Source organism: Sorex fumeus, unplaced genomic scaffold, assembly GCF_029834395.1.
Source record: "Sorex fumeus unplaced genomic scaffold, SorFum_2.1 ptg000073l, whole genome shotgun sequence".
In the NCBI taxonomy this organism is placed as follows: Eukaryota; Metazoa; Chordata; class Mammalia; order Eulipotyphla; family Soricidae; genus Sorex; species Sorex fumeus.
This window is the reverse complement of record NW_026606130.1, coordinates 3508412-3535400: the sequence shown is the minus strand read 5'-3', so window position 1 is coordinate 3535400 and position 26989 is coordinate 3508412.

The following is a 26989-nucleotide window of genomic DNA, read 5'->3' as shown; positions in this document are numbered from 1 at the left end:
AAGCCATGGAGTGAACAACCTGGTATTTATCACAGCTGCTCTTGGGTGTTAGTCTCTTATTTTGTTACTTTATGTTATTAGAGATGAATGCAATCTTTCTATGTCTGTCCCTCTTTTTCTGACTCATTTCGCTTAGCATGATATTTTCCATGTAGTACCACTTGTATGTAAATTTCATGACTTCATTTTTTCTAACTGCTACATAGTACTCCATTGTGTAAATGTACCAAAGTTCCTTTAACCAGTCATTCTCAGGCACTCAGGTTTTTTCCATATTCTAGCTATTGTAAACAGTGCTGCAATGAACAAACAAGTGCAGATGTCACTTCGACTATACTTTCCAAAAACCTTTTTAAAAATAAATAATTATCTAGCTAGGTTACCAGTCAGATTTGAAGTAACAATGCAAAACTTTATGGACAGGCAACTTAGGGAATGCATAGCCATGTAACCAGTTTTGCCAGAAGCAGTAAAGGAGCTTTTCACCCATTAGTGCTCAGAGCTATATTCAGGGATCACTCCTGTCAGACTTAGAGGACCATATGGAATTCAGGGAATTGAACCTGGGGTGGCCGGGTGCAACGCAAGTTACCAACCTACTAGACTATCTCCAGCCACTTAAAGGAGCTTCTAGACAACTCAGGTGCCAGGTCATTCGTCATGTTGACTTCTCAACCTAGGTACACATAACTGTTGCATTCGGAGATATTCGTTGAGAGCTAATGGAACATCAGGAACCATCCGTTTCATAAATATTGTCTTTGTGAGATTCAGCTGTAGTCCGACCTTTCCACACTCACGGTCGAAGTCGACCAGCATTTGTGCCACTTGACTAATGTTTCGTGTTATTAGAATGATGTCATCAGTGAAGCAGAGGTGGTGTAGTTGCCGATCGTCTATTTTCACTCCTATTCCTTCTCATTCCAGTCATCGCATGACGATCTTGAGGGTGGCACTGAAGAGTTTCAGTGAAGTGGTATTGCCCTGCTGAACCCCTCTCTTTTTTTTTATTATTATTAGTGAAACACCATGAGGTACAGTTGTAGATTTACAAATTTTTGTGCTTGGATTTCGGTCATACCATGATCAAATACCCATCCCTCCACCAGTGCCCATTTTCCACCACCAGGATAATATTCCTCCCCCTCAAACCCCCCCCATTCCCCCATCCCCCCTGCCACTGTGGCAGGGCATTCCCTTTAGTTCTCTCTCTCTTTTTGGGTGTTGTGATCAGCAAAAGAGGCATTGAGTGGCGAACATGTTCAGTCCAGTCTACTTTCAACCTGCATCTCCCCTCCTGGGAGGATCCTCCAAACACCCTCCATTTGGTGTTCCCTTTTCTATCTGAACTGACCTTTCCCCTAGAATACCCGGCTGTCCTCTAAGCTATGGAGTAATCCTCCTGGTGTTGATCTCAGCTATTCTTGGGTATTAATCTCATATTTTGTTATTTTATATCCCCCAGATGAATGCAATCTTTCTATGTCTATACCTCTCTTTCTGACTCATTTCTCTTAGCATGATACTTTCCATATTGTACCACTTGTATGTAAAGTTCATGACTTCATCTTTTCTAACAGCTACATAGTACTCCATTGTGTAGATGTACCAAAGTTTCTTTAACCAGTCATCTGTTCTTGGGCACTCAGGTCTCTTCCAGTTTCTGGCTACTGTAAAGAGTGCTGCAATGAACAAACAAGTGCAGATGTCATTTCGGCTACACATTTTTGCCTCTCTGGGATATATTCCCAGGAGTGGTATCGCTGGATCAAATGGGAGCTCAATTTCTAATTTTTTGAGGAACGTCCATACTGTTTTCCAAAAGGGCTGAACCAGTCGGCATTCCCACCAACAGTGAAGGAGTGTCCCTTTCTCGCCACATCCGCGCCAGCAAGGTTGCTTTTGTTCTTTTGAATGTGGGCCAGTCTCTGAGGTGTGAGATGGTATCTCATTGTGGTTTTGATCTGCATCTCCCTGATGATTAATGATGTAGAGCATTTTCTCATGTGCTTTTTTGCCATTCGGATTTCTTCTTTGAGAAAGTTTCTGTTCATTTCATTGCCCCATTTTTGATGGGGTTGGATGTTTTCTTCTTGTGGAGTTCAACCAGTATCTTGTATATCCTTGATATCAACCCCTTGTCAGATGTGTATTCGGCGAATATTCTTTCCCCTTCTGTAGACTGTCTTTGTATTTTGTGAACCCCTCTCTTAACATCGATGATCACTTCCTTGTAGAATGGTGATAATCTCCTCATTGGCTGACCTCCACTACCCAAAGGCCGCCTCGCTCCAGGCTATTTTCGGGACCACGCAGATGCTTCATAGCCGTGCAAGACATCATAAGACACTACCATCCATTTTCAATAATTACCACATTGTATTTGATGGTTTTCAAACATGGTTTGAACCATATGGTTCACCGCCTCATTATGGCGGGGGGTTGTAATGGTGCTGATCAGTGAAGAGTTAACCAACAGGTGCTGCAGATCGTTACAACATGCCAGTCGACGAAGTGCTTGCATTCAGTAGACTAGGATCACCTATAAGGGTGATTGGAGGCCGCCCTAAAAGCCTCCTCCCTCTTGGAGATACTGGCAAGCTACTGAGAGTGTCCTGCCCACACAGTAGAGCCTAGCAAGCTACCCGTAGAGTATTTGTTACGCCAAAAACACTAATAATGGGCCTCATTCCCGTGACCCTGAAGGAACCCCCAATATGGCAGCATTAGGAAGGACGAACAAGGAGAGGCTGATAAAATCTCAGGTCCGAACTAGGCTGCCAACATGAAGAAGGACTAAAGTGACTGTCTGTACTTTCAATGCACATACACTGGCATCGGAAGTATCCATTGAGGACCTGATGGTGAAAGCGCAGAAGGTCAAGTACAACATCATTGTTCTGACCGAGATGAGAAGACATCGACAACATCACATGACTTTTGACACTGGAGAAGAATTGTTCCTCGGAACATACGACAATAGAGGCATTGGTGGTGTCGGTGTACTCGTCAACACGAACTTGGATATGAGCATTAATTCAATCGAATGCCTAACAACCCGAATCAGACGATAATGCTTGAATAGATGTGGCTCATTGCCGGCAGTTTCTATCTTTGTCATCTAAGCACCAACGTCCAACTATGATGAAGAAGAAATTGAGAAGTTCTACATGGAGCTGGAGAAGTTCTATAAAGAAGACCACACCTTCTACAAGATCATTGTTGGTGACTTTAATGCCAAGATAGTACTGAGAAGGTCGCCTGAAGAATTCCACATCAGGACCCATGGCCTAGAATGGAATGAACAGGGTGACAAACTGTCTGAGTTCATCATGTCGCCCAAGACCATTTGTGGTAACTCACAGTTCCAGAAGGCCGAATCTAAACATTGGACATGGGAGTCTCCTGGTGGACAGTTCCACAATGAAACTGACCACATCATATTCAATCAACAGTTTTGCCTGACCAATGTGACTGTTGTCCCAAAATTCTAAACAAGATTGGATCACCGTATCCTTCTTGCAAAATTCTACTTCACAGAGCTGGGAGAAAGAGTTGCAAAGTTTAAGAAGAGAACTCCCAGAACAACCACCAACTTGGAGCTCTTTGGCACTATTGCGGCAACATGGGAAGATGCCATCATTGACAACAGCGATAAGGAATATGATTGACTGGTTCAGCACCTCCATGATTGTGCGAGGAATGCAGAGAGAAAAAGCCACAAAAAAGAGGCCTGTCTTTGGAAACTCTCAAGCTCATTTGCCAAAGTGGCTTGGCGCCAGCCTCAGGCAATCACAAGCTAATGTCCGAGCTCGAAAAGCAGTGCAGAGAAGCAATAAAGGAAGATCTCAAAGAGAGAAGAGCAGCAGTATTGGCTGATGTGGTAGAAGCTGGGAAAAGTATTCACACTCCCACCTGTCCTTCGCCATCTACAAGATCAAGCAAGATGACTGCCCTCCGACGTCCTTATGGATCTATCACATATTCCATAAGGGCAATGGAGAAGATTGTCCATGACTTCTACTTGGATCTATTCGATAGCCACATCCACCTGCCCACATACCAAATTCCACAGGATGAATATGTCGTTCCCAATGTTCTCCATTCTGAAATCCTACACACCATTTTGTAGGTAAAGAAGCAAACAGCACCTGGCCCAGACAAGGTCAGACCCGAACACCTAAAGAATCTGCCGTCACTACTCACTGGCTCGGCTCTTTACACACTAACTGTCTGAATGCAAGGTTCCATCCCATTGGAAAACAAGCAGGACCATTCTGCTGTACAAGAAGGGAGACATCCACGACATCGGCAACTATTGCCCAATCTGCCTGTTGTCCATCATCAACAAGCTGTTCACTCGAGTCATCCTGAATAGGATGGCAGATCACTAGATGAAGGACAACCATTTGAGAAAGCTGGGTTCCGAAAAGGATTCAGCATGATTGACCATATCCACATGATAACCAGGATCATTGAGGTTTCTTGGGAGTTCAAGATGCCGCTCTGTCTAACATTCATTGATTTAAAGAAGGCCGTTGATTCTGTTGAGACTGAAGTGGTCATCGAAGCCCTAGCCAAACAGGGCATTCAAACTCAGTACATCAGGATCCTCCACGAGCTGTATTACGGATTCACCACCAGTATCTCACCATTCTATAAGGAAGTGATTATCGACATCACAAAATTAATAACCTGCTAAAAGAACATTTGAAAAATATTTATTATTTTTAAAAATGTATTGCATCAGTGTGATATGCAAAGTTAGAGTTGTTCACGATTGATTTTCAGTTGTGCAAAGTTCAAGCCCTTCAATGGTGTCCATTTCTCTCCACCAATATCCCTAGTTTCCCTCCCATTCCCAGCCTGCCTCTGTAAGCAGACACTTTTCTTTTGAAAAAATAATATTATCAACTTACCATTGGTTTATAATTTTGTGGAATTTCAGAAGTTTAGCTTTATTCATTTATATATGTGTATGTGTATGTGTCTTCCCCTTTGAAAGAAAGAAAGAAAGAAAGAAAGAAAGAAGGGAGGGAGGGAGGGAGGGAGGGAGGGAGGAAGGAAGGAAGGAAGGAAGAAAGGTAGGAAGGAAGGAAGGAAGGAAGGAGGGAGGGAGGGAGGGAAGGAGGGAAAGAAGGAAGGAAGGAAGGAAGGAAGGAGGGAGGGAGGGAGGGAGGGAGGGAGGGAGGGAGGAAGGAAGGAAGGAAAGAGTGAAGGAAGGAAGGAAGGATGAATGGATGATCTCTTTCATTACAAAGAAATATAGTAAGGAAACAACAAATGGCCAAAGCCATCAGACTGAATGTTTTGCTGTAAACTGAGCATCCATGGGATGGGAATGAATGTGAGGGACACTTGGGCCATAGATGAGGGAAGCTGGCAGTCTGATGATGGTTGTAGTATTACAATGATGTATATATAAAAGGTGTAATTGAAAGTATTGTTAATTCCAGTACCTCAAAAAATTGGTGTAAAACTGCAATACTACCAGGCTTTAACATACCAAATGTGTGACCCTTGAAACACTGCAGCAATAAACAAAGTGCAGGAAAGAGAAACAACATGATAGATCTACAATAATCATCTATATTAAAAGTGTATTATCTGGAAGAAATGAACAAAATTTAGAATCACATTACATTCTAAACTAAGCCAAGAAAAATTCCAAATTAAGAGCAGACAAAATGTAAGTATAGAAATCAAAAGAGTAATTAGAGTTTCTCCTAAAACAAAAGCTGAGGACCAGATGGCTGCATAATTAAAATCTACTAAAACTTTCACAGAACTAATATTCATCCTACTCAATCTCTTATAAGACAAGTGGACAAGTGTAGCAAGAAATCAAACTCTATGCAAATGACATTTTATATAGAAGACCCTAAAACTTCACTAAAAATTCTTGGAAACAATAAACCAACAGTGAAAAGTAGCAGGCTACAAAATCTATGTACCAGCACCTGTTGTATCTCTATATGAACATAATGAACTAGAAGATGGCTATCAAAAAGTTTACTCCATTTAAAATACTGCCCCAAGCGAGGATATGAACAGATACGTTCCCAAAGAAGTCACACAGATGGCCAACCGACATGAAAAAGTGGTGTTCATCATTCATGTTTAGGGAAATACAAATCAAATTAGCAATGAGATATCATCTAATGCCTGTGAGAATGGCATATATCAAAAAATCTAGAAACAGTCTGTGGAGGAACCAGGTAAGGCATTTACAATGCTGGCCCTGCCTGCCCCTGCAGCATGAGTGTGCTGGCTTTAGACTGCTGAAGTCGGAGGGCACCGGACTCGCTGCATCTCCCACGCTCTCACATCCCCGGTGCAGGGGCCCACTCCTGGTCTGTAATGGAACCCTCGACCATGCCCCAGGCTGACACGGCCCCAAGCTGAACCCCAGGAGGAGCAGGCCACCAAACATTTCTTGAAGAGATCAACAACTGGACCATTCAGCACAATGTTTTGCCTCTCTCTTGGAATGTGGCTGTCAAGTTCCTCATGGTCCAGAAGTTCAATGTGCTCGGAGCCATTGAGCTGTTCCACTCCTACAGAGAAACAGGAGGGAAGAAAGGTATTGTCAAGATGAAATCGCACAAGGAACTTCTCCATTCTGAGGCGCTTAGTGGAAAATTCACCATCTTAAATGTTCGAAATCCAACAGCAGCCTCCATCCCCCTCTTCACTGGCAGACTGCATCATCCCAACCAGTCAGAGAAGTGGCATAAACTGCTAGGTATTAGTTTCTGAACTGGTCAGATTATGGTGTCCCGTTCTTGGCAGCTTCCCTCATTAACTTCCTGTGAGTGTTCAGTAACTAGCAGAAGCTGGCTTTCAGCAGCATGGGAACACTCTCCAAAGGGCAGGGCCCTGAGCCACCCATCGTGATCCTCTGCAGTGCAGGCATTGGCAGGACAGATACCTCCTGCTCACTGGACACCTGCCTGGCACAACTGGAGGAACTTGACACCTTTAATGTGTTCCTTTGGGTCCCACATGAGGACCCAAATGGCCTTCAGCATCCAGACTCCTGAGCAGTACTATATTTTCTACAAGAAAATCCTGGAGATCGCAGAGTGGAAAGATATGGTACACTCCACACACAGCCTCCTGGCAATAGAGGATCAGTAACTGACCCATGAGCCTCTTACCTCCTGACCAGTCTTCCTTAAACTTCCCTGGACACAGGGGGTATGGTGCCGCCAGCAGGTTAATCTGTACCTGTGAGGGGAGTGCATCAGCAGCCTGGTGGCACCGTCAGACTTTCAGATACCCAAAATTGCTGCTGTGCCTTTGGCCAGACCCCAAAAACTTGGGGCAAAGTTTACCAAGAAAGTAAACGGCCAAAAGTTAGGTATGTGGGAGACACAGCCGCAAACCACCTCCAGCTCAGCTATGTAATTGGAAGCATGGCCTCTCTGGTTCCTGATTGAACTGGTTAAAGGCCATGATCCCAGAGACTCAGAAACGAATCTCGGAACCCAAAGGCTTTTGACAGAAATGAGTCCTGTTCATGCCGCAGGTTACTGGCGCTGGGCCACTCCAGGTGGAAATAGGTTTCGTGCCTTGGCCTGTTCCCCCTGGCGAACCGGTGACTGCCATCCTCCAGAGGCCACTGGACAGTCAGGTTTGGGTGCAGTGACAAGACATGAGGAGCCTCACTAGATGGGGGTGGAACCGGCCCTTCCTCCCCCTTCCAACGAGACCCTGAATTGCAGCCTACAAATGGCCTCTCTGGCTCCTTATCAAGCTGATTAACGGCCATGATCCCAGAGACTCAGAAACAAATCTCGAAACCCAGCATCTTTTGGCAGAAATGCATCTGGACCACATACAAGGTGACTGCCGCCTCAGAGCTTAGAGGAAAGCCAGGTATGAGCCGGCGGTGACAGGGAAATTGCAGTCTCATGGGAAGGGGGGAGGTACCGGCTTGTCATTCATGCCCTACTGAGGTCATGAGTTGCCCCCACGAGAGGGTCTCTGGCACAGCCATGGTTCCAGAGGCAAAAGGACTTAATCCAGAGCCCAGCAGCTTGCCGGCAGAAAAGTGAATGGACCATGCGTTAAACTATGGCAGCATGCCTCCCTGGGAGGGAAAGGGTGTTGCTCCCTTCCGTCTTTCCCCCCCACCCCACCACCGGCAGCAAGGTGGCCACTGCCTCAGAGCGTATAGGAAAGCCAGGTATGAGCCGGTGGTGAGGGGGCAACTGCAGTCTCATGGGAAGTGGGACGGTACCAGCTCGTCCTTCACACTCTACCAAGGTCACGAGTTGGCCCCACCAGTGGCTCTACGGCATAGCCATAACACCAGACGCACAGAGACCAATCTCGTAATTATCTGACTCTTTGCAGAAATCCAAAATCATTATATGATTCTCATAACCAGCTATAGAAAACAAATTATTTCATAATGCCTTCTCAGCAATTCTGGTTGTTGAGGGGGAAATTCTAAACAATAATGGTGCATATTTTGTCAAAATATTGAATGTAATCAATGTAGAGAAAAGTTAAGTAGAAATCATCTGCCTCACAGACATTGGGAGGGGTGGGGGGTATATTGGGGTTCTTGGTGGTGAAAAATGAGTATTGGTGAAGGGAAAGGTGTTTGAGCATTGTATGACTGAGACTTATACCTGAAAGCTTTGTAACTTTTTCCACAGTGATTCAATAAATAAATATAAGAAGAAAAAATAAATAAAATTATGAAAAAAAAACTAACAAACAAAAAAATCTTCCCTGGACACAATTGAGCCTATAGGTTGCCATTATATTGAAGCCATGGATCAACCTCTTTATTATGTCTTCTGGCGCACTTTTGCACACAAGGCTTCCTTTCCCTTTGGCTAGATAGATGTGGTAAAATTGACATGAGAAAGGGCCAGCAGCAATGTGTTCTGAATTCCTAGCACCTGCTATTGAATTGTGCCTTATTACAATCAAATTGTGGCTATCAAGTCTTGCCAGGGGCCCCAAGATTAGTGGGGAAGAAACATGCCTCTCCTCTTCCCAACACCATTCACTTTCTCAAGATCCGTTTCTTTATTCCTTCCCTTTTTTAGGATACAATGGGAGGTTTCTTGAGCATCCACCTTCCTTCCCAGAGAGCTCGACCAAGTTATATATTCTAGAGAATGTCTTGAGTGCCAAGCACGTTTATACCTAGAACATGTATTCCAGTCTTTTCTGTAATTCTCTGTGTGTGTCTGTATGTATGTGCACTTCTGTGTATGGGTCCATATGTATATGTGTATATAATATATATTGTATGGGGTAAAGGTAAAGGCCCTCCCGTTGATCGTCGATTTTCTCGAGCGGGCCCAGTAACGTCTCCATTGGAGACTTTGTTGTTACTGTGTCTGGCATATCGAATACTCTCGGTAACTTGCCGGGCTCTCCGAGAGGGGCGGAGGAATCGAACTCGGGTCGGCCATGTTGGCCGCTTGTAAGGCGAACGCCCTACCGCTGTGCTATCGCCTGGGCTGGAGCGATAGCACAGTGGTAGGGCATTCGCCTTACAAGCGGCCAACATGGCCGACCCGAGTTCGATTCCTCCGCCCCTCTCGGAGAGCCCGGCAAGCTACCGAGAGTATTCGATATGCCAGACACAGTAACAACAAAGTCTCCAATGGAGACGTTACTGGGCCCGCTCGAGCAAATCGACGATCAACGGGAGGGCCTTTACCTTTACCTTTATTGTATGGGGTAATATGGTCATATTCTATAAACACATCTACCCAGAAAAAGATGTCTAGAAACATCGACTGTCTGTGGGGTTGTCAAGAGAAAGAAACACTTATTCACTAGTGGTAGGAATGTCATCTAGTTTAACCTTTATTAAAAGTAATATGGAGATCTATCAAAAAACAGGAATAGAACTACCATACAAACCAGTGATACCACTTTTTGTTTTTTATTCCTCAAACATAAAATCATTCACTCAAAAGTATATCAGCACACTTAGTACAGTAGACAAAACATGGAAACAACCCAAATGCCCACATACAGATGAATAGATCAAGAATGTATTATGTATATGTATCATACATATTATATGTATTTAGGCAAAACATTCCATGATATTTACTTTAAGTGGGGACTTTAGTTACTTAACTCCATTAACAAAGAAAGCAAAAGCAAAAATTAATGAACGGGATTACATAAAACTAAACAACGTTTTCACTGCAAAAAAACTTCCATTAAAATAAAAAGACACCCAACTGAATGGGACAATTTATTTTCCCATAATACTTCTGACAAAGGGACAAAATGTATGAAGCACTCTCAAAATCCAACAACAAAATCCACAATAGCTCCCTAACAAAATGGGAAGAAGAGCTAGAAAACACTGCCAAAGAGGATATTAGGATGATCAACAGTACGTGAAGAAATGATTACTGATTGTTAAGTAAATACAGATCATTACTGATTATTAAGTAAATACATATAAAAACCCCAATAATAATTGCCTTATACCAGTGCAAATGGCACCTAGCAAAAATATTACCAAACCAAAAAAAAAAAAACCCACAAACAAAAAAGTTGTTGACAGTGGCAGAGCTGCAGAGAAAAAGAAGCTCTTAGTCACTGTTGGTGGGAATTACACTTTCAGCCCCTCTGAACACAGTATCACAGCATGAGTATTTTAAAAACAACACAAAAGCATATGTATATATATATGTATGTATGTGTGTATACATACATACTTACATATGCGTAAACCCATATTAATTGCAGTATTATTTACTATAGCCAAGATCTGTAAACAATCCAAGTGACAATAATAAACGAGTGGATAAAGATGAATTATATATACACACTGAAATGGTATTCAGCTATTAGGAAATATTATCTCTTGACTTTCATGGGAACATAGATGGAAATAAAAGTGTCATACCGAGTAGAGTAAGTCAGAAGGGGAAAGAAAAATGATGTGATCTCACTCATGAGTGATACATAGAGAAAATTAAGGAAAGGAATAGAAAATGCACAATGAAAACAAACCTTTTGGCTCTAACCTCAGAATTGAGGTTACTGAAAATAGGTGATTTCATGTGAAAGAATACAATGGACTATTTTGGAGTCGTGTTGGCACTTTATGGAGGTTATGGTATGGTTATAGTGTACTCTCCAATATATGAGCATTTGAAATTTTATAAATCAATATTACATCAGTAAAAATAAATTAAAAATAATAGTTTGAATATGTTGGTTTCGTATTCTGTATCTTTACTCATTGATTATTTTTACTAATTTTTATACTATTTCTTTTTAAATAATGTAGGAGTACTGATATTTATTCAGCCATTGATTAAACTGATTGAATTGGACATGAACTCCACATTACTTTTTTTAAAATCCTATTCTGAGTGTTAATTTTATTTTGTTATTTTATTTCTCCCTCTTTTTTTGATTCACCATGAGATACAGTTACAAATCTTTCATGTTTGAGCTTCGGTCATACAATCATCGAACACTCATTCCCTCACCAATGCACATTTTCCACCACCAAAATCCCCAGTATTCCCCCACCCCATGCCCATTCTAACCCTTCCTGCCTGTTTGGCAGAAAATTTCCCCCATACTCTCTCTCTACTTTGGCTACATTCAATATTTTGACACCAGTCTCACCACCACTCAAGCCTGCCAAAAAGGCAATGCTAGACAATTAGTTTTGTATTGCTTGTTATGGATAGAATAAAATGTCCAGGAAATTCTGTGTCATTCTCTTCCGGGAGCTTTAGTTTATAGTCTCTGGGTCTTGGCTATTGATGAGGTCATGTGGTGCCGGTGGCAGCTTGTGGGTGTGACTGCCAAGCTTCTGGAAAATTTGGGACCTGGGGGAGGAGACCCAGTCCTGATACAAGCGGGCTTGGAGATCTCAGTCACGTGTTCCCGCATACCTTGGTTCTCCTGCCGGTCCACTCTCTGATGAGGTTCATCCCGTCTTGGGTGAGGCTCATCCGAGTGTGTGGAGAGTGGCCTTGGGTGGTGGTTGGGTTCTGAGGTTTTTGGATGCCGAGGTTCTGCTTGGGGCTGGGAGGGAAACTCAACCCACCCCCACTCCGAGGTGCCCTGGTGAAGACAGCCTGGCTCCGGGTCAGGACATTCTGTGGTGCTCTCTTCTGGGAACTTTAGTTTATAGTTCTGGGTCTTGGCCTTTGATGAGATTCTGTGGTGCTGGTGGTAGTTTATAGGTGTGACTGCTAAGCTACTGGAAAACTGGGAACATGGGGGTAGGAGGCTCAGTCCTGATCCAAGTGAGCCTGGAGCTCGCAGTCATGGGTTCCCGCCTACCTCTGCATTACAGGCCCTAACTGCATCTTTTGATCTCTTTCAAGATTTATGGGTCTCTGAAATAAGGCCAATAAATGAGCTTATGTCCTGAGCCGGAGGTGGTTTGTGGGTGTCTCTCTCACATACCTAACTTTTGGAAGTTTAATTCCTTGGTAAACTTGGTCCCAAGTTTTTGGGGTCTAGCCAAAGGCACAGCAGAAATTTTGGGGTATCTGAAGTCTGAAGGCACCATCATGCTGCTGATGTATTTGCCCCACAGATACAGGTTTACCTGCTGGCGGCACCATACCTCCGTGTATACTATTTTTTGATGGAGTGTTTATTTTCTATGTCTATTATGTTGTTTCCATACACTGATAGTTTTTTTTTCCAATTTGGATTCCTTTTAAGTTTTTTCTTGCCTAATTTTTGTGTCTATGGTTTCCAAAACTATGCTGCATGTAACAGGGAAGATTTAATATTCTTGTCTACTTACAGATCATAAGAGAAAATTAGTTTGTCACTATAATGTTTCATACTAGCTATGTGTTTCTGATACATAATTCATACTAGTCTGAGGTATATTTCTCCTGTTCCAAATGTATTGAGAATTTTTATTGTAAATCAATATTGAAACTTATTAAACACTTTTCATTTTTTATTCTACTGATATGGTCATGTACTTTTATTTTTTGTTGATGTGGTCACTTAAATGGTGGATATTTATCCATCCTTTAATCCCATACATTCATGATGAGAGGTTCTCTTTCTGTATTGTTACATTCAATTTGTCAGGTTTACTTAGAAAATTTTTGACTATGCTAATCATACATATCAGTCAATATTTTTGTACTATTCTTTTTTGGCTTGTGGATTAGTGTAATCTTAGGATGTGTTTGGAAATGTCCCTCTTCTTTATTTTTTTGGAAGTTGGAGACAGACAGGTACAATATCTTCTTTGGTAGAATCCACTGATGGTGGGAATGTCACCTGGTTCAACCCTTTCAGAAAACAATAATAACCTAGTGAGCTTCCATATGACCCAGCAATTCAACTAATTGGCATATACCTAAAAGGTCCAAAACTCAACTTATTGGCATCTACCCAAAAGGTTCAAAACTCTATTCAAAAAATACATTTGAATTATGTTCATTGCAGCACTATTCATGGTAACTGAAGTATGGACACAACCCATGTGTTTAAGAACAGAAGGCTATATAAAGAAATTTTGCTGTATAGACACAACGGAATACTGTTTAGCATTGAGAAAACATGAAATCATGACAATTTATCACTACTTGCATGGCAATAGAGGGTATCAGGCTGAATGAACTCATCTAGAAAGAGAAGGATAGATACAGAATCATTTCCCACATAGATTATGTAGATATAAAGAAGCATAACAAGGGAATAACAAATGGACAAAGCAAGATAATCTGAGAATACGTCTACAGAACTGAGCTTACCATGATGGAGAGATGGGGAATATGGGGAGATGTTTGATGGGAACCCTGAAACAGTGGTGGAGGGAAATGAAAACACTGGGGGGGTGATGGAATACTATATTCATGAAACCCTATCATTGACAGCGCTGTAAATAATGATAACAAACATAATTTAAAAATAAAAACAGAATCGATTGGTATGACCATCTGGTACTGAGCTTTTGTTTGCAGGGAACATACTGATTTCCATTTCGGTTTCTATAGTTGTCAATGTTCCACTAAACATATCTATTTCTTCATGGTTCAGTCTTGAAATTTTTATTATTCAAAAATTTTGGTCATAATCTCAAAGGAGAAAAAAACTTTCTAAAAAAGCAAAAACACTGGGGCAGGAGCGATAGCACAGCTGTAGGGCACTTGCCTTGCATGAAGCAAACCTGGCTTTGATTCCCAGCATCCCATATGGTCCCCCGAGCACTGCTAGGAGTAATTCCTGAGTGCATGATGATCCAGGAGTAATCCCTGTGCATTGCCACATGTGACCCAAGAAAGGAAAAAAGCAAAAACAAATAAAAAGGAGTCTTATTCCTAGCATTTCACTAACTATTCTTGTGTATATACTTAACTGTACTATATGTACTATTTCTATGTGAAGGTAAAAAAGGCCAAAGATAAGAGGTTTCTTCCTCCCCAACATTTTTTTGTCTATGAAGTTGCTGTTTATTTGGGGAGGGGGACTGTTTGCCATATGGTCAAACATGTTATCCAATAATAAACAGGAATTTTATTTTGCTGAGTTGTTCTAAAAAATCTTGGTCATTTTAGGCATCTTGGGCATCGTTTCTATGCCAAATATCTTTGCATATAGATGCTCAGCATAGTTTACTATGATAATTTTATCTCTGAAGTATCCATTGTATTTATTTAATTTTTCTAGGATGTTCTTTATTTCTTTTTTTCTTCTTATATTTATTTATTGAATCACTGTGGGAAAAGTTACAAAGATTTCAGGTTTAAGTCTCAATCATACAATAATCAAACACCTTTCCCTTCACCAGTACTCATTTTTCACCACCAAGAACCCCAACACACCCCCTCCCACCCCTCACAATGCCTGTGAGGCAGATGATTTCTACTTAACTTTTCTCTACATTGATTACATTCAGTATTTTGACAAAAGATGCACCATTATTGTTTAGAATTTTCCCCCAACAGGATTTCTGAAAAGGCATTGTGAAATACTTTGTTTTCTATAGCTGGTTATGAGAATCATATAATGATTTTGGATTTCTGCAAAGAGCCAGATCATTACGAGATTGGTTTCTGTGTGTCTGGTGTTATGGTTGTGCTGCAGAGCCACTCGTGGGGGGCAACTCATGACCTCAGTAGGGCGTGAAGGATGAGCCGGTACTGCCCCCCTTCCCATGAGACTGCAGTTGCCCTGTCACCACCGGCTCATACCTGGCTTTCCTATAAGCTCTGAGGTGGTTGCCACCTTGCTGCTGGGGAGGAAAAAGGCAGAAGGGAGCAACACCCTTTCCCTCCCGGGAAGGCATGGTGCCATACTTTAATGCAAGATCCATTCACTTTTCTGCTGCAAGCTGCTGGGCTCTGGATGAAGTCCTTTTGCCTCTGAAGTCATGGCCATGGCGGAGAGCCGCTCGTGGGGGGCAACTCGTGACCTCGGTAGGGCGTGAAGGACGAACCAGTACTGTCTCCCTTCTCATGAAACTGCAGTTGCCCCGTCACCGCCGGCTCATACCTGGCTTTCCTCTAAACTCTGAGGTGGCGGCCATCTAGCTGCCAAGGGGGAAAAAGCTGGAAGGGAGCAACACACTTTCCCTCACGGGGAGGCATGGCACCGTAGTTTGACACATCTATTCACTTTTCTGCCGCAAGTTGCCGGGCTCTGAATTAAGTTCTTTTGCCTCTGAAGCCATGGCCGTGCCAGAGAGCCGCTCATGGCGGGCAACTCCTGACCTCAGGAGGGCGTGAAAGACGAGCCGGTATTGTCCCCCTTCCCATGAGACTGCAGTTGCCACATCACTGCCTGCTCATACCTGGCTTTCTAATAAGCTCTGAGGCGGCGGCCACCTTGTATGCAGTCCAGATGCATTTCTGCCAAAAGACGCTGAGTTTCGAGATTTGTTTCTGAGTCTCTGGGATCATGGCCATTAATCAGCTTGATCAGGAGCTAGAGAGGCCATTTGTAGGTGGCGACTCATGGTCTCGTTGGGATGGGGAGGAAAGGGCCGGTTCCACCCCCATCTGGTGAGGGCCCGCATGTCTCATCACTGCAGGCTCAAACCTGACTGTCCAGTGGCTTCTGAAGGATGGTGATCACCGGGCTGCCGGGGGAACATGCCAAGGCATGAAACCTATTTCCACCTGGAGTGGAAATAGCGCCAGTAATCTACTGTGGGAACAGGACGCATTTCTGCCAAAAGCCTTTGGTTTACGAGATTTGTTTCTGAGTCTCTGGGATTATGGCATTTAAGCAGTTCAATCAGATACCAGAGAGGCCATTCTTCCAATTATATAGCTGAGCCGGAGGTGGTTTGTGGGTGTGTCTCTCACATACCTAACTTTTGGCCGTTTACTTTCTTGGTAACCTTTACCCCAAGTTTTTGGGGTCTGGCCAAAGGCACAGCAGCAATTTGGGGGTATCTGAAAGTCTGACGGTGCCATCAGGCTGCTGATGCATTCCCCTCACAGGTACAGATTGACCTGCTGGCAGCACTATACCCCCCAAAAAGAATATTCTTAATATTTGAGTCATACCATATTTATTAGTCCTCTTTTGTGTCCCAATATATATTGGACCATTGAGAAGTTTTCATTTGTGCTTGAGATAAACTTGCATTCATGAAGTCAAGTGAGATAAAAATTTATGTATAAATCTATTAAATCCATCCATTACTTAATTTATATAAGGTCATTGATTTACTGTTAATTCTTTATTTTAATGCTTTCCTCATTCTCTTAGTGTGTTGTGATTCTACTATCAAAATGGTGTTCAATCAATGTGTCCTTTGTAATCTCTTAATTTCTTTTTTATATTTTCATGCATCTGTGTTTGGTAGATGTATATTTACTTATTATGTCTTCTTAATGGAGAGGGGGTTAATCCAGATTCTAAGTTCAACAATTTCCTTTCCATGATCCCACGTGACCTTATCTATGTTAAAATCCCACAATCTGATTCTATGTTTTTGTGCCATGGTGTCCTATTTTTGCCCTATTTAGTAACATAGGTTGGTGGTGAGATAAATATGCCACCACTATCCTAAAACAGCAAGCTTCAGTTTTGGTCCCAGAGCTCAGATTCCATAAACAGTGCAGGAGTTCACTTCTGTATATGCTACAATGTTCACAGCCTCTTTTTACCCCCACAAAATCAATACAACTGCTAGTGCTTCATTCCATGGTGTGGATTTCTTCCCTAATCTCCACTTCCCTAGTTTTATACAACACAGTCACTAAATTTCACGCAAACATTTAGGTCCCAAGAAAGCCAGACTGTGTGAGCTGTTCCTACAATTTCTGCTAGTGCTTTTGAGGGTCATATTGCATGGTGGAATCTATTCCATCATGTTTCTAGGGAAAAAGTTCTATAGTTTCAATTTTTAAAACACTTCAAGATAAATGCAGGAGTTGTACGACAAAGTGAATATAATAATTGTTATTAAGTATAAATAAAATAATCAAAATGATAATTTTCATATTCATACTACTACATGAACTATAAAAAGGCAACATATTGTGGGATTCAGTTTTAATTAAATGTCCAGAATAGATAAATATATGGATATAAGAGATAGACCAGTAATTTCCTAGGACTAAGGAGAAAAGTAGAATTTCCTTTATTGTAACTGCAATTGTTTATAGTATATCTGCAAGAGTTACGAAAATGATTTAAAAATTACAATATGGTGAATATTGCACAGCTACAATAATTTACTAATATCACTAAATTGAACAATTTAAATGTGAAATTTTTACAGTATGCAGGATCTAAACAATAAAAAAATTTTACAAAATAGCATTCAGACTCACAATGTTATACAAAATATCTATATTATAGTTATTGAACGATATAAGATCACTCATCATAAGAGCCAAAAATTATAAGTTAAATCTGAAATACAATAAACTAATTGTTAATTAATAAAATTACAGGAATTATTAATTACCAACAAAGGTTGTCAAGCAATTTCAATTAAAATACTTCAGAAATAAGTTACAAGTTATCTTGAAATAAAGAAAAGCATAAATGTCTCAGGAAATAATATAATATACAATGACCAAAATTTAAAACTATCTGTTTACTAGTAGAATGGAGATGATAGAATGGGTTAATAAACATAAAAGAGATTAATAAAATGTATCCAAATATAGACTATAACAGCAAGCTCCCAGAAGAGAACAAAGCGGAGACTCCTACCCCCGTGCCTGACTGTCCTCACCAGGGCCCGACAGCTAAAGACCTCTGGGACCCAGCCAAAGCCATGCTGAGACCACCCTCCACACATTTGGATAAGCCTCAAGCATGAAGGAACCAGCAAAGGAACCCAAATGTGCGGGACCCGAGACTGAGATCTCCAAGCCTGCTCGGCTCGGGACTGGGCCTTCCAGTAGCTAGACAGTTATACCCACCAACTGCTATGTAAGCCCATCAACGGCCAGGATCCAGAGACTATAACACCAAGCTCCTGGAAGCACGCGGTCACATTTGCAGCCTCGCCACTTCTTATTCTCTAATTCTCGCTCTCAGAGAACCTGCCAGGCAACTGAGAGTATCATACCAGCACATATGCCTAAATAGGAACACCTGTAATGTTTATTTGTGTTTTCAGGCTACCGAGAATATCCCACCCACATGGCAGGGCCTGGCAAGCTATCCGTGGTGTATTCGATATGCCAAATCCAGAAAATACAATGGGTCTCATTCCCCTGACCCTGAATACGGCAGAGTTGAGAAGGATGTGGAAGGAGAGGCTGATAAAATCTCAAGGCCGAACTAGGCTGCCAAAATGAAGAAAGACAAAAATGACTGTCTGTACTTTCAATGCACGTACATTGGCATTGGATGCATCCATCGAGGACCTGATGGTCCAAGCGCGAAAGATCAAGTATGGCATCATTGATCTGACTGAGATAAGAAGGCATCAATAACATCACTCAGTTTTCGACACTGGAGAAAAACTGTTCCTTGGAACATGTGACAAAAGAGGCATCGGTGGTGTCGGTGTCCTTGTCAACACACACTTAGCCATGAGCATTGATTCATTCGAATGCCTAACAACCAGAATCGGAGGATTACACTTGAATAGATGTGGCTCACTGCTGGGAGTTTCTATCTTCTTTGTCTATGCATCAACATCCAATTATGATGAAGGAAAAATTGAGAAGTTTTATATGGAGCTGGAGAAGTTCTATAAAAAAGACCACACCTTCTACAAGATCATTGTCAGTGATTTTAATGCCAAGATAGGACCGAGAAGATCAGCCGAAGAACTCCACATCAGGACCCATGGCCTAGAATGGAACAAACAGGGTGAGAGACTGTCTGAGTTCATCATGTCGACCAGGACCATCCATGGCAACTCACAGTCCAGAAGGCCGAATCTAAACATTGGACACGGGAGTCTCCCGGTGGACGGTTCCACAATGAAATTGATCACATCATATTCAATCGACGGTTTTGCATGACTGATGTCCCTGTTATCCCAAAATTCCGAACGGGATTGGAACACCGTCTCCTTCGTGCAAAATTCTACTTCACAGAGTGGGGAGAAAGGAATGCAAAGTTTAAGAAGAGAACTCCCAGAATGACCACCAACTGGGAGCTCTTTGGCTCTGTTGCGGCAAAATGGAAAAATGCCATCACTGATAACATTGACAAGGAATACGATCGACTGTTTCAACACCTCCATGATTGTCCGAGGAACACCAAGAGAGAGATGACCACAATAAAATGCCTGTCTTCGAAAACTCTTGAGCTTATTCACCAACGTGGCTTGGTGCATGCCTCAGGCAACCAAAAGCGAATGTCCGAGCTTGCAAAGCAATGCAGAGAAGTGCAGATCAAAGAAGACCTTAAAGAGAGAAGACCAGCAGTGCTGGTAGATGCGGGAGAAGCTGGGAAAAGCATTTGTAATGCCCGCCTGTCCTTCACCAACTACAAGACGAAGATGACTGCCTCTGGCGTCCTGTTGGATCTATCCATCTTCCAGAAGGACAGTGGAGAAGATTATTCATGACTTCTACTCAGATCACTTTAATAGCCACGTCCATCTGCCCGCATACCAAATTCTTCAGGATGGATATGTCGATGTCATTCCCAATGATCTCCCTTCCGTAATCTGACACGCCATCTCGTCGATAAAGAAACAAAGAGCACCTGGCCCAGACAAGGTCGGACCCAAACACCTGAAGAACCTACAGTCAGTACTCATCAATACACTGGCTCAGGTCTTCACATGCTACCTGTCTGAATGCAAGGTTCCGTCCCAATGGAAAACCAGCAGGACTGTACTACTATACAAGAAGGGAGACATCCACAACATTGGCAACAATTGCCCAATCTGCCTATTGTCTGTCATCTACAAGCTGTTCACTCGAGTCGTCCTGAATAGGATTGGAAGAATACTAGATGAAGGACAACCATGCAAACAAGCTGGGTTCCGAAAAGGATTCAGCACCATCAACCATATCCACCCTATAACCAAGGTCATTGAGGTTTCTCAGGAGTTCAAGATGCCGCTCTGTCTAACATTCATTGATTTAAAGAAGGCCTTTGATTCTGTTGAGATGGAAGCGGTCATCGAAGCCCTAGTCCATCAGGACATTTAAACTCAATACATCAGGATCCTCCGTGAGCTGTATTATGGATTCATTACCAGGATCTCACCATTCTACAAAGAAGTGATCATCGATGTCAAGAGAGGGGTTCAGCAAGTTGATACTATTTCACTGAAACTCTTCAGTGCCACCCTCGAGATCGTCATGCAATGACTGGAATGGGAAGGAATGGGAGTGAAATTAGATGTTCAGCAACTACACTACCCCCGCTTTGCTGATGACATCGTTCTAATAAGACCAAACATCAGCCAAGCAGCACAAATGCTGACCAACTTCAACCGTGAGTGTGGAAAGGTTGGATTACAGCTGAATCTCACAAAGACAATGTTCATGAGAAACAGTCTTGTTCCTGACGTTCTATTCTCTCTCAAAGGAACGACCATCTTCGAATGCAACAGTTATGTGTACCTAGGTCGAGAAGTCAACATGACGAATGATCTGGCACCTGAGTTGCGCAGGAGGAAGATAGCAGCTTGGAACGCCTTCAAGAGCGTTGAAGAAATAGCTAAGAGGATGAAGAACCTCTGGCTCCGGGCACGTCTCTTCGATTCCACTGTTCTTCCTGCATTAAGATACGCCTCAGAGACCTGGGTCCTAAGAAAACAGGATGAGAATGATATTTGGGTCTCCCAAAGAGAAATTGAAAGAGCTATGCTTGGAGTAACCCACTTCACTCAAATGAGAGAATGAGTCTGAAGTTCCGACCTCCATTGACAGTCAAGAATGTTTCGTTTGCAATGGCATCGAAATTCAGATGGGCTGGCCACGTAATGAGATTTGGAGACTACCATGGGACTAGAGCAGTTACTGACTGGATTCCACAGGACATTAAAAGATCGCGTGGCTGGCCACCTACAAATGGTCAGACTTCTTCATCAAGACACTGAATGATCCATTTGAGGCTGTTATTGTTCCTAGAACGACCCAGATGCCATTGGGCTACACTAGCACGAGACAGGGACAAATGGAGACATTACTGGTGCCCACTCCAGCAAATCAGTGAGTAATGGGATATCAAGTGGAGACACAAACTATCAGAACCTATAGGGCACAGAAAAAGCAGTATGAAAGACGAAGTAAGCAATGCAAACTTTCATAAGGAAACCTGAAACCTTCAAATCAATAATCTAGTCTAACAGATTGAGAAACTAGAAATGAAACATCAAAGGAATCTCAAAGTAAGTGAAAATTAGGAAGTAATAAGAATCAATGCTTTTGTCAATCCTACGGAAATCAGGAAACTCATTCAAAATGAAAATATACCAAATATTTGTAGTTTTTCAAAAGAATAAATAAAATTGACATACTGTTAGCTAGTCTCATGAAGTGAAAATAGAGAATGAAACCCAAAATAAATCAAACCAGAAATGGAATGGATAGAATTTACAATAGAGACCTCATAAATACAGAAGATCATAAGAGTTACTATGAAAAATTTTATGCCAGTAAGTTAAAGAAACTGGAAGAAAATCGTTGCATTTTTAGAATCATGCAACCTCCTTAGTCTAGATTAGGAGAAAATTGAAAACATCAGTAGACAAACCATGATTGAGCACATGAAAACAATAATTTAAAACAGTCAAGCAATTATAAGGAAAAAATTGGGAGCTATCATATTCCATGGTTTTAAATCATACTAAAAGTCTGTAGCACTGTTGCACTGTCCTCCTGTTTTTCATCGATTTTTCTCGAGGGGGCACCAGTAACATCTCCACTGTGAGACTTATTGTTATTGTTTTTGGCACATTGAATACGACATGAGAAGCTTGCCAGGCTCTGCTGTGCGGGCCAGATACTCTCGGTAGCTTTCCAGTCTCTCCGAGAGGGGGGAGGAATTGAACCTGGGTTGGCCGCATGCAAGGCAAATGCCCTACCCGCTGTGTTATCGCTCCAGCCCTCTAAAAATCTAGAGTGGTTAAAATAGTGTGGTACAAGAATAAAGAGAGAATCTCCGATATGCATAATAAAGTTAAGGGTCCACAAATACACTCTCATATTTACGATGTGTTAATCTATGACAAATAAATTAGGTTCATGAAGTTGAGCAAGGAAATACTCTTCAACCAAAAATGTTAGGAAAATGAGAGTCACTTGCCAAAAAAGAAGGAGGAAGGAAGGAAGGAATTGGAAAATTTATTTCAATGTGGATTAAAGAACTTCAAGATAAGGGCAGAATCTATAAATACATTTAGAAAAATATAACAGATCTTTCCAGGATATGCATGTAAGAGGTATCTTCAGTGATTTTGCTCCATTGACAAGAGAACAAAAACAAAAATGAATATCTTTTCATTTATTCTTCCCATTTTTAATGGGGTTGTCTAGCTTTTTGTTGCTAAAAGCACATTCTCTGTTTTGGATATTAACCATTGTCAGATGAGCAGTGGTAAAATATCTTCTCCTAGCCTTTGGCATTTTTTTTCTTACAGTCATTGTTTCATTTATTGTGCAGAAGTTTCTTAATATGATGAGGTCATTTTGTTTATTCTTGTTTTTGTTTCCTTGGTCAAAGGCATTAACTTAATAAAGATGCCTTTGTATTTTATGTCAGGAAGTGTGCTGCCTATATTTTCCTCAATGTATTTTACAAAGTCAAGTCTAATATCAAGGTCTTTAATTCATTTTCAATTGAATTTTGTGTGAGGTGTAAGGTCTGAGTTCATTTTTCACATGTAGCTGACCAGTTTACACATTACAATTTGTTGGAGAGACTTTCCTTGCTCCACTTCACACTCCAGGCTCCTTTGTCTAAGATTAGCTGGTCTGTCTGGTGCATCATCTGTCTCTGAACTCACAATTCGATTCCATTTGTGTCAGAATCTGTTTTTATTCTACTACTATACCATCCCATATCTTCTTTTAAAAACTTTATTTAAACACGATGGTTTGCAAAGTTGTTTGGGACATTAAATGTTCCAATACCAATCCCACCATCAGTGTGACCTTCTGTCCACCATTGTCCCCAGTTTCCTACCCATCCTCTAAGCCTGCTCTTTTAGCAGGCACAAAATAATTTTTTATGTTGCTTTTTACAACAAAATGGCAATTGGCATAATAAAAAATAGTTCAGTAAAAGAAATTTTGTGAAAATTGTGATATCTCAGTGGGGTTATTGAAGTCATCATCTGAGGGTTAACTGATCTTGCTGCTAGTTGATCCTTCTGTGTTTATTGTTTAATTAAAAAATATTGAGCTTAGTTTATGGTCTGATCTTAGTATTTAGCTTAGTATTGTTTATTGAGCTTTGTTTCGAGTAGCCTAGAAATAAACAAATATTGAGTTTAGTTGGTTTTTAGGCTACTTTCCCATCTAATTGCTGTGATCCTACTCTATTGCGGAATTTGGAAATACTGTATGGCTGTACAGTCTAGGAGCTTCAGGATCTGTAGAATTTGGATGATTCTTGGCCTACCCACTTTCAAGGGGGCTTTAGAATTTTCAGCCCAAATACTGGTGTACCCATGAGTTTCAGCAGTTTGGCTTGCATCTCTTCTGAGATTAGTCATGCAGCTGTAAAGCTGGGCCATTATTTACATGGTAGTGGCTCTGAGTGTGCCTTCTAAGGCTTCTGGCAATACGAGGGGCAAAGAGAGGCAGCCCAGCCCCACTTCAAGAAGATCCCAGAGTTTTCAGTCTGAAATCTGGTGTACCTGGGAGTTTTTGTTGACTAGGCAATCTATGCAGAGATTATTCATTAAGCAGTAAAGTTGGGCCCTTTGCATGGTGGCCGTGGTGTGTGTGTGTGTGTGTGTGTGTGTGTGTGTGTGTGTGTGTGTGTGGTGGCTGGGACGTCAGCAGGGCACCAGCACCTTTTTGAGGGCACCCCAGAGTTTTCAGCTTGAACAACTGTGTACCCATGAGTTTTAGCATCCTGGTTTGCATCTCTTCTGAGATTGGTCATGAAGCTGAGAAGCTGGGCTATTGTTTACATAGCTGCAGCTGTGAGATGTGGGTATGCATGCTCTTACTATAGCTTTATAGTATAATTTAAAGTTAGGGAAATAAGAGTTTCCATTTAATGTTTTGCCCAGATTTTTCCTTGCTATTTGGGGGTTTTACTTTTCATACACATGAAATTTATTATATAAAATAGTTTAAGATAAGATAAATGTTTGAATATAAAAAAGAATTTTTGTTGTATTTTTGACCCCACCTCATTGTGCTCTGGACTTACTCCTGGTTTTGCACTTGGGGATCATTTTTAGTGGTCCTCGGAGGACCATAATGGGAGCTGGGGATTGAACCCAGGTTGGTCTTGTGTGAGACAAGCACCTTGCATCCTGTTCTCCAGTCACCAAGAAAAGTTATGTAAAATAAATTTAACTTTGAGACACTTTCTTAAAGGTGTATAAAGTAAATTAAGACAGTTTCTTAAAGAAAAATTACGATAGCCAATTGGTCTGTAGAAAACTACTCTCCATTAATTACCATCAGAGATATGCAAAACAAAACTACAATGAAATATTACCTAACACCAGTAACAACATAGACATACATTGGAAAGAACAAAGATTTTAAGTTCTGATGTGAATCAACTCTAAAAGGAACTCTCCTCTACTGTCAATGAGAATGTCAATTGGTACAAACTCTTAGGAAAACAATATGATCACCTGAAAAAAAATAATTGAAAATCTATATAACCCACTTATCTCACTTTTCAGCATCTAAAGCAACTGTCCCAAATATTATTTTGAAAGATATTTGTATCTGGGCTCCAAATCTCTTCTCATACTTTTGCCCCAGTGCAGACTAAGGAAGCAGCCACTACCCAGCAATCAAATCCAGGACACACCTCTATGAACCCATAATGTTGACACAGGCCTTTTACCTCATCTAGGTGTATCGAGGGCTCTGAAACTCTTCACATCAATTTGTCCATACATAGCGAACTCTTCCTTGGTCCTGTGGAGCTAAAAAGCTCCTGAAGCCAGGGTCTTGAACCTATAACCATGCTTTCAGTCCACCAACAGTTAAGGGTGTTGGCTCTGATATCTTTTCTCAAATACCTCCATAATCAACTTTTTACGCAAATGGGAATATGAGATATTCGCCTGCACAACCACTAAAATGACGTCTTAAAGTCACAGAAATTGTTCTAATAACAGATAATAAGGTGTAGCCACTTGCTGAAAAATAACAAATCCCTCTAATTCAAACAGGTACCGCCCGGGGCCCGGTGCCAGGGACTCTTTCTGGGCATGCGCAGCTAGCTTGATTCCCTAGAACAGCCGTTTTTCACCCTTGATCTGGGACGGGACGGGAACTGAGGTACATCGCGCAGAAACAAAGCTGAACGGCTCTGGCTCTGGGTATTCTCTCCTCATTCAAACAGGTACAATGGTAAAGCAATGCAAAAGCCCACCAAACTTTCTTATTGAAGAGGCTAGCCCAGAAGACACCAACAGGACTGTAGTGTTAGATAAGCTCTCTCACAAGGAATTCAGAAGGAGCTACTTAGGATGCTTAGGGAGCTAAAAGAAACAATGGAAAGCAATGCCAATAAAAGACAAGAGGATTTGAAGGCAGAAATGAGGAAAATGCAAACGGAAATGTCAGACCTGAAAAACCTGGTAGGCGAAATTTAAAACCTCAATGGAAGGCCTCAGCATCAGAGAAACAGCTGCTGAGAACAGAATCAGTGAGCTCGAAGATGAAGTACAGAGATTCTCCAGAAAAGAGCAGAAAATGGAAAAGAGACTCATAATTTGGGAACAGATGGCAAGAGAATATCATGATGAAGCCAGGAGGGGTAACATAAGAATTACTGGAGTCCCAGAGGAACAGAAAGAAAACCCTGATGAAGAAAAAGCTGTCAAAGACATCATTGCTACAATGTTTCCAGAGCTGAAGAAATCTTGTAACCATATTCAGGAGGCCCGAAGGGTACCAGCTAGAAGAAATCCGAATAAAAATACCCCAAGACACATCCTGATCAAAATGACCAAAACTTTAGATAGAGACAAAATTCTGAAAGCAGCAAGATAAAGAAAGAAATTTCCTACAAAGGTGCATCCTTAAAATTCACAGCTGATTTGTCTGATGAAACCCTCATGACCCGAAAACTTCCAGTGGTGGAATATAGTGAAAAAACTCAATGAAATAAATGCCTCACCAAAAATACTTTACCCAGCGAGACTCTCATTCATAACAGAAGGAGCAACACACAGTTTTCACAGACAAACAACAGCTCAGGAACTTCATAGACTCAAAACCATGGTTAGAAGAACAAGTAAATGGGCTACTTTAAGACAAGACAGGCCCCTCAAATACACCAAATTTCAACAGAAAAATGGGACAAAACCCCATAACAATAATCTCTCTCAATGTCAATGGGCTAAACGCACCAATTAAAAGACATAGAGTGGCAGGATGGATTAGAAAATTGAACCCAACATTCT